Genomic DNA, 14,495 nt, shown 5'->3' with positions numbered 1-14,495 from the left:
TACACACACATACACAAACAATTAACAGATGGTATCACAGACAAAATTGTAAACGTACTCCTGTTAACCTCTACGAACCTTTCTGCTGTTCTAAAGCTGCCATATATTTATATTTTTCCCATGTCATTTTTTTGATGCTGGATTTCTGTGTATGCAAGATCCAAAATTAACTGTCACTAGATCCAAATGCAAGAAAATTGGCTAGGGTGAGTAAATAAACAGGAACTGCAACATTACATGGTTTAAACTCAACTGTGACAATGATAGTCTGAATGTTGTTGATGGAGGTTATGCAAGTTTCAAATCAAAATACTTTTGCATTTTCTAAGCATTTTAGAAGACAAATTAGCATAAGATTTTTTTTAAATAAACGTTTCACGCAAAATATCTTATTTTTATAGTTTTCTGTTAATTAAAAAATATTTATGGCCTATAATTTTTTGCAATCCACTTCCATTTCCAGGTGTGGCCAAAAGTGAATGTTGAACCCTGTGTGTATATTGTGCGGCTGATAGGAAAGCTCTAAGATGGAGATCAGAAGAGTCGAAGAAGAGAAACAAACGGGGTGAGTGGAGGTGTGGAGGGGCATAGAGGGGAGGGCATGGGGGCAGATCAGTCATCAGATGAGGAAGATGACGGGCCGCATCCCCACGAGCTGCCAGATGGCACAGGATCAAAACCTCCAGAGGGGAGTAACAAACACAAATATTTGTTCGCATGCTGCTCTGAATGCAGACGAGCATACAATAACACACACATGTGCGCAGGCACAGACAAAAGCCACATTTCCCTTGTGTCTCGCAACAAAGCCTACAATAATGCAATCTATCTACCACAGAATCTTCAGTCCTCCGTTGTAGCCTACAGCCTGGTTTTGTTTATCAATCTTACACATTTCGCTCTCCATTTGTATATCACTTCTTTAAGATGTTTAGCATAACCCCCCACCAACCCTTAATTCCTTTGCATATTCAAATTGTGTGTGAAAATAAGTCTTGAACATATAAAATGAGTTACGGTCACCTTATTTCCTATACAGTTCACCTCTCAAGGCCATATGAGTCACTTTCGCAGTCGAAAGTATTACTCTGTTTCGCTCATTTGCATATTCAAAGTTCAGCTGGCGGGATTGGTCATTCCCTCAGAGATGTGGTCTGACTGAGGCTCCTGCCCCTGAACTTGGTTGCGCATAAGAATAACATCTATAAATATGAATCAAGTCGATTTTATTTGTGTCTCATCAGCGCAGACGCCCCTGGTTCAACGACCCTGCATCTTCAAGGGTACAGATTCGATGATTTCTTCTTTCCTGCAGAAACCTGTCCTGGGCCTGTGATAAGTTGGACAGAAATTCATGGGAGATTACCAGACGGGCCTGCCAAGCACCGCGGCAGCACCCGTAATAGATACGCTTCGGCTCTAAATCCTAAAAGGCCCCACTACATCTGTCAAGCATGCCCTGAGAAGCCTCCCCCAGTTCAGATGTTATCACCACTACGCCTGCATCAAAAGATTTAGTGTCCACCCTGGAGGATGGTTATGTAGCACAGTTTGCAGGGCAACACAACAAGTCGGCCAGACCTGGGGGAGAGCGGGTAGTAGAAAGTAGTAGTAGAAAAAGAGGGTGGGTTGAAGAGGAAAGATAACCTAGAGATAGCGCACAAAAAGGGTTGCTGGAGAAAACAGGGAGGCAGGGTGAGAGGAAAAACGGTGGCGGCATACAGTATGTACTCCCTCCTTTGCCCTCATCTGTCCAACTGCCTCCTTTCCTCCAGGAGAGAGAGAAGCCGGGTCCACTAGATCAGCGAGAGACATAAAACAGCAGAATAGAGGTAGTGTGAGAGTGGAAGAGAAAGATAAGGAGAAGAAAAAGGGAGGAATAGAGACAGAGAGATAACAGAGTTTGCCTCTGTGTGAGTCTGTAAGTGCCAGATAGAGCAGGCGATAGTGTGTGTGTGTGTGTGTGTGTGTGTGAGCGTGTGTGAGATGGCAGCTCTCTTTCCCCCCTTTTCTTGGACTCCAGCTCGACTTTAATCTGTAGCCTTACCAGATCATTACAGGGCTACTAGGCCTCTGGGAGCTCGGGGAAAAAACTGACACGAGCTGTCTTCTCCTCTCCCCAGCACTGCTTCATCTGGGCTCTATTAAAAAATTTAAAGAGCCTCCAGCATGTTCTTAGCCCTGAAAATGGACAGTATCCAAGGAAGAGCGCGAGAGGGAGCTGAGCCGGGGGGCTCGAGAGTCAGGCTGGGGCCTGAGCGAGTGTGAACCCAGACAGCTGCACCCGGACCTGGGGAAGGCCCGGCGCGGCTCCCGCTCAGCCCGTCTGCTCCGCGCCACCGTAAGATAACATGATTATATTATTATTTCAGGGCCTGCTCCTCGGCGCACGGACGGAGGCGAAGGGGAGGGGGTTGAACGGCAAGGCATTTAGGGGATTAGGATACGCACCATCCCCACGGGTCAGCTGCTAATCAGAACCCTCACGAGATTTCACCAAGATTTTCTCCTTATGAATAATTTCACCAAAGGCAGAGAAAACGGGCACATTATTTAGAGAGGGAGAGTCTTTTGATGTATTTTTCCCTGAATAAGCACGGGTACTCAAGGATTTCTAGCCCTTCAGAGCAACAGGGACCGACTTATTAAATGCTCCTGCCGCAATGCCTGCGAGCTAGCCGAGATTAATATCAGCGTAACCTGTTACTTAATTCATTATGGGGATACAGGCTAATTTGATTTGATATTATTTTAATAAAGTTCTGTGATATATAAGATTGTTTCAGGCTATCAAAATAATTTTCCAGTTATTACAGTTATTCAACCAAGTCCTTTGATAGCAGCAGTTGGTCCTGGCCTGTCCTGAATACATTAAGCCTTGAATGATTCATCGCTGCTCAGAAATGTTAAGCTGAAGGAGCGATGTGTTGATGTAGTCCGCCGCTCTTTACGGGGTTGGGGGGAAAAGAGAACGAAGTATAGGGTGTATCGAGAGAGTGAGGGAAATATTCCCACATACACCAGGCTTGTACGCGTCATCAACGTGTCTCATTTTTAAAGGCTAATCTCTCATATGCCTGAAAAAAAAACGGTTATTTTTCCCTCTTTTATACATTTGGAGTGCCATCGTTCATTAAAGGTCTCTGTCGTGTATCGCTGTAGCCGTGGCGCTAAGACCGGATGAGCCGCGACCAACATGTGCTGTAGAAAATGTGTCTCCTCTGTGCGGGTGGCTTGTAAATCGATGCCATATAATCGCTCGGTCTGCAGCGCTATATGTTAATTCAGCGAGTCATGCTGACTGCAGGCTTTTAAAATATGAAAGGCTTGCTATGCTATAAAGATTTCCATTCAAACGTGTGTGTGGAGTGGCCAGCCTCGCACAATACTTCTCAGTAGCAGTGTATTTTAGAGTGTCTGTGTCATTTTCTGTTGCATAATATAATTATGATGCTAATAATAAACAAATTATATAATAATAATAATAATACTTAATAATATTAATATTAACAATTATAATTGGGCAGAAAGAGCACAAATTATTTTTATTATAATAATTATGTTCAATCAAATAACAATAATAATTATAACTTTTGCATTATGTTTTAAGTACTACCATTTCTAAGAATGGCTTGTTTCTTAAGTAACATGACTTGCATAAAATCAAATATTTTATCTTATAGGAGTATATGAAATATGTCGTCAATTGAGAAAAATCCTCTTTATTTCTTAACTTAATCATAGAGGTTTAGTCATACATGAATTAGCATAATTGTGAATTGCTCAACAATTCTTCCTAATTTTGAACTTTTTTTTTCCACACACACATCTCAGATAAAGCCCTTAAAGCTCTCCGTCTGGTGAGAGAGACAGGGAGGAAATGGCTGCTATTAAAGAGTCTGCAAGGGTTTGCTCTCAGTAAAACAACACTCACATTGTCTGACCCTCTCTGTGATCTTGCAGACCTTACCGTAGTTTTTTTTTGCACACAGACTACCCACATAACCTGCCAGCACAGCAAAGTGCTCCATTCACTCTGAAGCCAGCTCTCCCTGCAAAGAAAGTAAAGGAAAAAAGTGTACGAAGGAAACAGGAAAAATAACTGTATATTCTTCTTTTAAAATTCTTGAACTTTTGTCTTTTGTTTGTTTTTTTAGAGTTACACACAATTTCACGTATTTGAGTCAAAGGACAATCAGGAACAACATTCTGTACAGTGGCACAGTATGTCCAGCATTCTTTGTGTCTGAGGTCAAATAAGAGAAAACTTGATCTGATTACTTTCTAGCACAATTACAGTGTGTGAAATGGGTTTGGGGTATTTATAGTTGATTGTAGTTGCAGATTTTGCTGAAATATTGCATGTGGTTGTATTAAGTTGTTGATACTGTCTACATTTTCCACCATGACTTTGAAGCTTGACCACAATAAAGCTATAACAAGAAGTGCTAAACTATTAAACTGAATGAAACTGCTAATATAAAACAATAACAAATTTTAATTTTAATAATTTCTTGTTTCTTTTCAAACCACTTTAAATGTGCTTCATTAATCCCTGAAGAAATTCCACTTAAAAAAAAAAAAGATGTGAATAAACTGTCTTCTACCATGGCAATTGATTTAAGAGAAAAGGAAAAATTACCAAACTGACCAAATGCGATTTAAGAAGAAACGCTTCCAAAGGAAAGCATTCCTCTACAAAGAACAATAAAATATGTAGTTATTTTCCTAAGTCATTCTTTGAGAGAAGAATTTTCCATGGCAAGCATCATTGATATTGCGGTTGGTTTTCTCTCTCTTTATTTGGGTCAGGTCCAAAGTGTTACTGACCGCAGAGCCATTCGTCAATGAGAGGCTTTGTTTGTTCACCTCCCTCATGGATTACTCCATTGAGTAAAGTCCTCACCTGGGCCTGCTTTAATGGGCAAGGAGATCACCTGAAGCTCCCGCTGAGGGGCTGTCTGTCATGGCATACGCCTGACTTCTGTAGTATTTGCAGATTTATTTCAAGAACAGGGCTTACGCTTTGTTTTTGTTCTCTTCAGTCACAGGTTTAGCAGTAAGAAAGCATTTCATTACAGAAATGACAGCGTTTTAACAGCATATAAACGAAAGGTCAAGAAAAGTGCAATAATGCGTTTTTTTCTAAATGTGTTACAAAACAAGTGAACAAGAAAGTTGTGCTGTCTTCAAAAAGAAAGATGCAAAGTGCTCCTAATGCAACCTGATACGGCAATGTGTCATTCGTCTCTCCTCTGTGCATGCGGTGGCAGGTGATAAAGCACTTTTACAAGCCGCAGTAAAGCGCCACTTGTATGCTACCGGATAGGGGAAGATGGTGGCGTCTTTTATGTACTATTATAATATTATTTTTGGTTTTGCATCCATATTTATTGCGTCTCAGTGTCCTTCACCCAAGGCGCTGCAGTTATTGCGCGCAGGGATTGCATTGTAAAAACCTAACGCAGGCACACCGTTGGGACGGGGGGGAACATCGACTGTCACCGCACACGCTGCCACACAGGTTTGTGTGCTTACCGCATCATATAATTGGCCCCCTGTGAGAGACCCCGCTTTAATAAGAGAGGAAAGAAGGTTACAGTAGCACTGATGGGTCGCTGACCTCACTAGAACGGGCCAACCAAAAAATCTGAGTAGTGCTTTTATTCTTTAATACAGTTGCTCAATATTCTATGAACTGCTTATACAAAAATGTGTTTTAACTCCAAAATAATTTTGCTGGGAGTGATAGTGGGGTAATAAAGAAGTTATTGACTAAATGATATCGATTGTCTAGTCCCCGGGCATAGAGTGCTGACCTTGGAATCACTCCATGCCTTCTTCCTCTATGCCTTTCTGCAGACTGGCCACTCAATAATATATTATTTTATACATTTAAGCAGAACAACAAATAGCTACACGGTGCAAGGTGAGGAATTGCTGGTAAATTTTTCATGGCTATTTGCCTGTAGGAATTTGGCAGCTCTGTGTGACGGGTGATTAAAATCGGTGTTCAGTCAAGACTTGATTAGGGGTTGCCATTCAACTGCAAGAAGAGAGAAAAAAATAAAAAGGAAACAAAAAGGAAAACAAGAGGAGGAAAGGCACAGTGTTTTTCTTCGACTAAATCAGATAATGACCTTGAAGACTAGGCGGCAGGAATGGTAGTGTTAACTACTTTCAAGCTAAAGCCTGATTTATTCGCAAGGTTACCAGCAGAAACAATGGCCATTGATTTGGCTGGGGTAATTGCTGTTCTTAGACGCAACTGGCAGGACCTTTGTCCTGGGGGTGGAGACGGTTATTGGGGGGAGTGCTAAAAGGCTTAATAAACCAGCTTTCACCTCTTCAAAAAGAATATATGCAAGCCTATTTTGCTCTCCATGGCATTACTGAGAAAGTACTCCATAAGTATATTTTTATGCACAGTCCTGTAATGTTTGAATATTTGTGAGAGTAAATGGCATTATCCAGGTCTGTTAGTCTGACATTGAAAAAAACAGACTGATGTTATTTAACTTTTTTATATGAAAAATCATTGCTTAAGTCTGACTGAAATGTAACTTTTAAACCACATTTAAATACAACAAAGATATGTAATAAAAGCCATATGGCTCAAGAGGAACAAGATGATTTACTGGGCAAGGAGTGTCTTCCTTTACGTCAGGTACAGGCTTGTCGTCTACCCTCATTTGCATGTTGAGATGATGGTGCTTGAGGAAAGCTCTGGTTATGCTGTGCTGTTCATTCAGCTCCAACTTAAACACTAACATGACAGATATTTAAAAAGAAGGGATTTCATACATTTTTAATCCTGAGCACCTTAGGTATTTATACAGGTTAATAAGAAATATTTTGTTCTTAGTTTGGCAAAGCCGAAGATGGCTGAATCTGTAACTGGTAAAAGAATATTCCACTGCACAATAGTTTAAATTTATAAGGTCGAGGACCAAATATTTATATAGGGGCCCAGATGTATAAAAGCCATTTTCAATGAACAATCTTTCTTTAATTTCCTTTCTATTCTTTACAGAATTAAAATACAAAAATTAAAGAAATTTAATAGATTTGTAAAATTAATAGAAATAATTCTATCATCACTTACTAAACCTCATGTGATTCTAAACCTGTACGACTTTCTTTCCTTGTTTTTCCTGTTTTATACTGTCATTATTTGGACAATATACTGTGTGTATATATAAGTAAAGTAAAGTAAAGTCGTGATGTATTGTCAAGTATGGTGACCCATACTCGAAATTGGTGCTCTGCGTTTAACCCATCCAAGTGCACACACACAGCAGTGAGTAGTGAACAAATGCACACACACACACACACACACATCGTGAACACACACCCGGAGCAGTGGGCAGCCATTTATGCTGCGGCGCCCGGGGAGCAGTTGTGGGTTCGGTGCCTTGCTCAAGGGCACCTCAGTCGTGGTATTGAGGGTGGAGAGAGCGCTGGACATCACTCCCCCCACCTACAATTCCTGCCGGCCCGAGACTCGAAACCGCAACCTTTCGATTACGAGTCCAACTCTCTAACCATTAGGCCACGATATATATATATATATATACACAATGGGAGGAAAAAATTATTTGATCCCCTGCTGATTTTGTACATTTGCCCACTGACAAAGAAATGATCGGTCTATAATTTTAATGGTAGGTTTATTTGAACAGTGAGAGACAGAATAACAAACAAAATCCAGAAAAACGCATTTCAGAAAAGTTGTAAATAGATTTGCATTTTAATGAGTCAAATAAGTATTTGACCCTTCGCAAAACGTCTCGGGTTACGTATGCAACCCTGGTTCCCTGAAGGGAACGAGGCGCTGCGTCGAAAGTGCTAGGGGAACGCCCTCAGCGTGACCGCGCTCTGAACCAGAGTGTAATCTGTCCAATGAATGGGAGAGACATCATAGGCGGGTGACGTCACTGACCGGAAAGCATAAAAGCACGTGCGGTGGAGCCGGCGTTTACTTCTAGGAATGAAGCAACCGCTCGCAGGGATACAGGAAGTATGGCCTCGAGACACAGCGTCTAGTTCCCGTAAGGGAACCAGGGTTACATACGTAACCTGAGACGTTCCCTTCCAGGAACTCGAGCTGCGTCGAAAGCGCTAGGGGAACGAGATGCCCACGCCACCAGACTTCCAAATACCTGCCCTGTGTGTATCGCTAGGAGCACAACGAGGGCGAAAGAACAGAAGAGCCCGGAGTGGCCCTAAGGTCAAGGTAGTAGAACCGAACAAAGGTGAGGGGCGTGGACCAACCCGCGGCATTGCAGATATCCTGCATAGAAACTCCTGCTAACAAGGCCTTGGAGGCCTCCATACCCCTAGTGCAATGAGCTTTAACCCCCATAGGAGAGAGGGGAGACCCGAGGATTCATAAGCCAGAGAAATAGTATCCACGATCCACCGACTGAGGGTCTGCTTAGAAGCTGGCAGACCCCACTTAGGAGGACCGAAGCACACTAGCAATTGGTCCGTCCTTCTCCACAGGGCAGCTCTGTGGACATACGCGTCCAGTGGAGATGTGGAAGTATGCATCTTTTAGATCTATCATGACAAACCAGTCCTCGGACTTGATCTGAGACACAACCTGATTGATTGTCAGCATCCTGAACTTCAGTCGCACGACTGAGCGGTTCAACTGACGCAGATCTAAAATGGGACGCAAGCCCCCATCCTTCTTCGGAACAATTAAGTACCGGCTGTAGAACCCAGACTCTCTTTCGTGAGGAGGGACCACCTCGATGGCCTTCTTCCTCAAGAGAGTGTTTACTTCTTGTTCCATGATCAGAGCCTGCTGGGGGCCCACGCACGTGGGAATCACCCCGTTGAAAGGCGTTGACGGAGTGCCGAACTGAATACGATAGCCTTTCTCTACAGTACGCAGGACCCATTGAGATACATTTGGCAGTAGTTTCCACACTGCCAAATGATCTACTAAGGGAACCAGTCTCTCGAGACTGGCCTCTGATGTACCCAGAGCTGCTGGCTCAGTGCCCTAAAGCGGAGGACCGGCAGGAGACGGCCGAACCAGGAGCTCTAGAGACCCCCACAGGGGTGACGAGCTTCTCAGCTCCGCTACACTTCCGGGCGGAAGAAACTGAGAATATCGCTCACTGGAGCCAGCTGCACCCTGGAACTCTGGCACGGTTAGCAGACTGGTCTCCTGAGGGCACTGGGGGGAGACGGACACCCGATCTGCCCCAGAGGGGTCTGCCCTCGGAAGCCCCGGGCCACGCCCGTCAGGGCTTCTTAGCCGAGGACCTCTTAGACTTAAAAGCAGTCCTCAGATCCGGCTTAGCCTTAGAGGTCCCCGACTCAGAACGCTTGCCCCCACGACCCCACCTCAGTGGGGTTTGGATAGCCACGCTCTGTTTCTGTGCCTCCCTGTACGAGGAGCTGGTACGCAAGCGGAGCGTCCATGAGGAGGACCCTGTCCTTATCTTGTATATCAGACAGGGTCAACCATAAGTGTCTCTCCGCAGCCACTAGTGCTGCCATAGACCTGCCAATGGCACGGGCGGTCTCTTTGGTGGCGCGGAGAGGAAGATCAGCGGTTTTACAGAGCTCAGTAATATCTTCAGGCCTGAACCCCTCTCCCTCATCTAGCTCTTTTAGCAGGTCGACCTGATACGCCTGTAACACCGCCATAGTGTGCAGACCCGCAACCGCATACCCCTTGCCCACCAACACTGAAGTCGCACGCAGTGGCTTGGTAGGCAAGGACGAAGCCTTTAGAGACGACACCGAGCGAGGGGACAGATAGCTCACGAGCGTCTGTTCCACTCGGGGCATCGCTCTATAACCGTGCTGAATCACCCCCGCCACATTACCGTAATTACCCGAGGCGGGGATGAAAAGACGTCTTGTAGCCCATTCCAGCCTTGTGTAAGTCTACAATCTTTTCCCTGACATCCTTGGACAGCTCTTTGGTCTTGGCCATGGTGGAGAGTTTGGAATCTGATTGATTGATTGCTTCTGTGGACAGGTGTCTTTTATACAGGTGACAAACTGAGATTAGGAGCACTCCCTTTAAGAGAGTGCTCCTAATCTAAGCTCCTTACCTGTATAAAAGACACCTGGGAGCCAGAAATCTTGCTGATTGATAGGGGATCAAATACTTATTTGACTCATTAAAATGCAAATCGATTTATAACTTTTTTTAAATGTGTTTTTCTGGATTTTCTTGTTCTTATTCTGTATCGCACTGCTCAAATAAACCTACCATTAAAATTATAGACTGATCATTTCTTTGTCAGTGGGCAAATGTACAAAATCAGCAGGGGATCAAATAATTATACAATATATGTGTGTGTGTGTGTGTGTGTGTGTGTGTGTGTGTATATATATATTTACTGTATATCGCAGCAGCTATTTGCACGATTGCATAGCGTTTGCACATTAGAATGTTTTCTTAGCAATGCGGTAGATGCTATTAAGTACAAATAACAATGGATTAAATTTACACTAAGTGAAAATAACACTATGATAAAATAGGAAGACTTTCTGCTATTTATACTACTTATTACAAATAGTTGCAGGTATCTGCAACTTAGTTTTGTAGTACTTTATAAAACAGTACACAATAATAACGTATGATTATAAATTATAATTTTAATTCAAATTATTATGCCACCTTATTGGGACAATAAAGCTTCCCCTACACCTACCCGATACTTTATTTTCAACTTTTTGATTATTTCCTTCATTTGTATTGAAAATAAATGCCTTTCCGATGTGATATAAGATTTGAAAAGGGAGAAAAAAATAGGTAAAAGGTGGATTCAAACTCGGGCTGATCGCATCGAAAAGAAACCGCTTTACCATGTACGCCACTGGATCTGATGTCTGATGACCGTCTTTTGTTGTGTTGACTAGTCCAATCACACATTGGTGGGCGGAGTTAGTGTAAATAGCCTCTACCAACAAGGTGGGCTATTTGCACTAAGTGTATATAGACATTCCGTTAATATATGTGTAGTCTTGAAAATATCTTTTGTACGGAAGTTCTAAGCGGCCATGCATTATTATAATTTTTCTGTCTTGTTTTCTCGTGATCACGACTTAATTTTCTCGTGATCTCGACATAACGAAAGTTGTTTTGTCGTTATCACGACTTAATTTTCTCGTGATCTCGTCATAACGAAAGTTGTTTTGTCGTTATCACAACTTAATTTTCTCGTGATCTCGACATAACGAAAGTTGTTTTGTGGTTATCTGGACATAACGAAAGTTAAAAACCATTTTCTCACGACGTAATTGTAGCTATCGTGAGAAAATCAGGGTCGCTATATTGTCTTCGACGATAAAGTTGCAGACCCGACAGCCTCCTTCTCAAGTGTCGAACACTTATGTGTAAGTCGTCAATCACTGACAGACACAGAGCTAAAATGGCCGAGTATGAATATGCATGAAAAGTATTCTATCATGGATCAATGTAGTCGGTAACACACACAACACCTTCAATATTTGGGATGGTACTTATACCATATTTTTATTATTTCAGTTTGAGTGAGTCCCTGATCAACGTAAAAGCGAATACGATCAGCCATGATGCTGCGATGATGCTGCTTCTATAGCATTTTCTCATGCTGAATACACAGAGAAAATTAAGTCGTGATAACGACAAAACAACTTTCGTTATGTCGAGATCACGAGAAAATTAAGTCGTGATAACGACAAAACAACTTTCGTTATGTCGAGATCACGAGAAAATTAAGTCGTGATCACGAGAAAACAAGACAGAAAAATTATAATAATGCATGGCCGCTTGGAACTTCCGTACTTTTGTGTTCCACAGTAAATTAAGATTTTATGAAGATTTGATGAATTTTAATTTTGGACGACTATCCCTTTAATATATACATATCTTTGGTTATCATTTGTTTATTTAACGAAGGGGTTATGTGATTGTCCTGCATCAGCTGATGCAAACGATGCTAGTGATGCGCAGCATTTGGATGAACTCTTACTAACGTCACACACGTCATGGCCTGGGGCTTGATGTGGCACATCCTCTGTCTTTTCTTCTCTCCTATCGGGTCAGGCTGTGTCCGGAGCACCTTTCGTCTTCCTCTGGCCTACATTCTGTTCTCCCAGCACAGCAGCTGGCAAACCGAGCGCACGATCCCTTGCAGGGAAGAGCTCCTCATTTGAATCAATTATACATACCCTTCTCCTGGAGTCAGCCTGCATATTTCATGCGCACAGAGGATATTTTATGAGTTAATGTGTCCAGTTGACATGTTGCTGAAAGCTGTGGCCTGTCCCCTTCGTTGCCTCCTGATTTGGCTCTAAAGTCAACACGCAAACACTCTTGTGCCCTGGGCAGCACAGCGCATATACAAGTAAACACACACACACACATCCAGACTTTAGATTATCTTTTGCCTTAAAGCTGGAGTATGCCCATGAAAAGCATCACATGCAACACAGCTAAAAGCAGGTACCCTCTATGTGTATCATACATCCAGTGAATCAAATCTGTTGTTTGGTATGTCAACGCCCCTGTTTTAACTGAAAGAGAATAACTTACTCAGCTTTTGCAGCATTAAAGTGTTTCTCTTTTCTCTTGTTCTCTTTCCTTTGACTGTGTTTGGGTCTGATGCCGCTAGCTGTTGTTTCACCATTTTTCTCATACTCGTTTTATCACTCACACATTCACTCTCTCTCACACACGCACACACTCCCTCTCTCTTTTTCTCTCAGTAATATGGTAGATTTTCTCAAAAGTGAGGTTTGAATCTTGCTTATGAAAAATAAACAAATATTTATTATTACTATTTACTATTATTGTAGTTTTTCATTACTTGCTATTCTCATAATCTCAATTTTAATGTAAGAAATCAATAATCATAGCAGGTGAGGGTTTTACTGGTCTACACTGGAGAAATAAAAAATACAAAAAAACATTTTGTTGTTCAGTCCTATTCACCCTTTACCCAGCATGCAATGGGGCATGCATAATTAATATGGTTGCATTGTTTGACCTTTTGCCTGTTTTATTTACACTGTTGTTGCTGATTTGATTGTCATACTCAGTAACTTGTTGTCATGTGATGTTAAGATGAGTTTGTTACTCTTAATGATTAGTTATGGGGTTTTTTTAACCTTGACATGTTTTGTGATGGAGTCTATGTATGATTGTTTGTATGTGAAGATTTATTATTTTATTATTATATTATTATTCTATTTTTTTTTTTATAATGTGCTTTTACAAACATTTTATTAAAGTTACTTCCTAATAAATTGTTATATTAATGTCAGAATTTAAGTCGTGGCAGCTTGCCATTTTATGTTACTTAAAAAAAATTCAAACTGTTGCCTTCATGTTTTCAACTTTTACAAATGGCCCTTTTTCTATTTGAAAACTATGTTAATAAGCATTATTAGTATTTCAGAGATTTTGTTGGTTAGATCTATGAGTTTGTCTTCTCTGGGTGTTTCATAAATAAACAAATAAACTAAATGAATGCGTTAAACGCCTCTCCGCATTCATCCATCTTTCTCACCCTTGCACCAGCTTGTTCAGGAGGTGTTGCCAGCATCTGCCATTTTTGCATAATGCGCAAGGTGTTTGGAAAGGGTTCTGCTCTTGGATGGTACAAATTGGTTTTTTGACCTAGTAATTAACTTGGGAAGACGCAAGGAAGAGCTCAATGATGAAGCTTTGTGGCCAGATTTTAACATGGCTGCATAAATTATCATTTATGAAACCATAATGCCCTGTTGCAGTTTCCTGAACCCATCAGAAGACACAGCCTTATAATGGATGGGGTGTGTGCAAGGTTGCTGCACATCTGTAGATTAAGCAGGCAGCGTCCTGCATGCATACCTTCTTTTCATGGAATTGGTTAATCTTGATGCATCACCAGAGACATTCTTACTCATGACCTCACAGCAAACACACACACAGAAAGAAGAACACAGAGTCTGCACTTGTCAAGAGGTGAAACATACTCTGGATATGGCTGATTTGACACTGGAAACATTCCAGATTGTCTTTGGAGCAGCTGTCATTAGAGAAATGTAAAAACAGGAATGCAGTTAGAAGTGTCAGATCGATGATTCATCCCCGTCCATTACCGTGTTCCTCAGTGCATGGAGACACAGTTACATGCTGCCCACCCCATCTGCATGCACGACCCACTACACTGGAACACACCTGATGCCCACAACACAGTAAAAAATAGTTCACCCAAAACTAGCTTTTTTGTATTAAGAAAAATAGCTTTCAAGGCACCATAAGGTCATATCTAAAACAAATTTGAGTGAGCTTTAGTGATAGCAAATATGCAAAGATTGCAATCCTTATTTTGAAATCCTAAGAATATTTAAAACAACAACAACAACAATGGTCAGTTATGATTGACCTTAGATCTTATGAACTTTGAAGGCAGCATTAGTCCTACCATTGAACTACTAAATCGTAGATTCCAAAGCATTTTTTTTGCCTGAAACAACTAATAACTGATTTAAAA

Source organism: Barbus barbus (assembly GCF_936440315.1).
Source record: "Barbus barbus genome assembly, chromosome: 16".
In the NCBI taxonomy this organism is placed as follows: Eukaryota; Metazoa; Chordata; class Actinopteri; order Cypriniformes; family Cyprinidae; genus Barbus; species Barbus barbus.
Note: the sequence above shows the minus strand (reverse complement) of the source record.